Raw genomic sequence first — 589 nt, forward strand, 5'->3', positions numbered from 1 at the left:
CGTTTGACTATCCGTCAGCAACAAGAGAAGGATGATATAAGAAAAAAATAGCTTCTCGCCTTTGTGAGTTACGATGCATAATGAATAAGGAGTTTCATCTGGTCTTAATTGGAATGCATAGATAAAAGTTCCATCTGTATAGGTACAAGATGTAAGCCTCAGCGAAAGGATCAATGGTAATATAATGTATATGCCGCCTTCGTGAAGAATTTATTTTAAACAGGCTCCCCCCATCAGATGGACAAAAAAATATTTGCTGAAGCGTTTATATCTGGTATTTTTCAAGCTTAGGGAGACCGAAATAACTGCAGGAATATATTGTAGGTAAGAAGAAAGATTCCTATAAGTCCTGAACATGTCATTCTACTTAAAAACGAGGCATAGAAATCGTCTTGTCTCCTAAATCTCTCAGCAGGCGTCCACTGTCACCAAACAGAAGGATTTTCTACAGTTTCTATGATGTCCTTTCTTTATTTTTCTTTTCTTAATATTGACTAAAAATATATTCTATAATGTCTTAATAGATTTATGTAACTGCTTCTGTTTTAGTTAAGACTTTTGCCTTTGTGGAAATTCTTTAAGAAATATT

This window comes from Plasmodium inui, assembly GCF_000524495.1.
Source record: "Plasmodium inui San Antonio 1 unplaced genomic scaffold supercont1.30, whole genome shotgun sequence".
NCBI lineage: Eukaryota > Apicomplexa > Aconoidasida > Haemosporida > Plasmodiidae > Plasmodium > Plasmodium inui.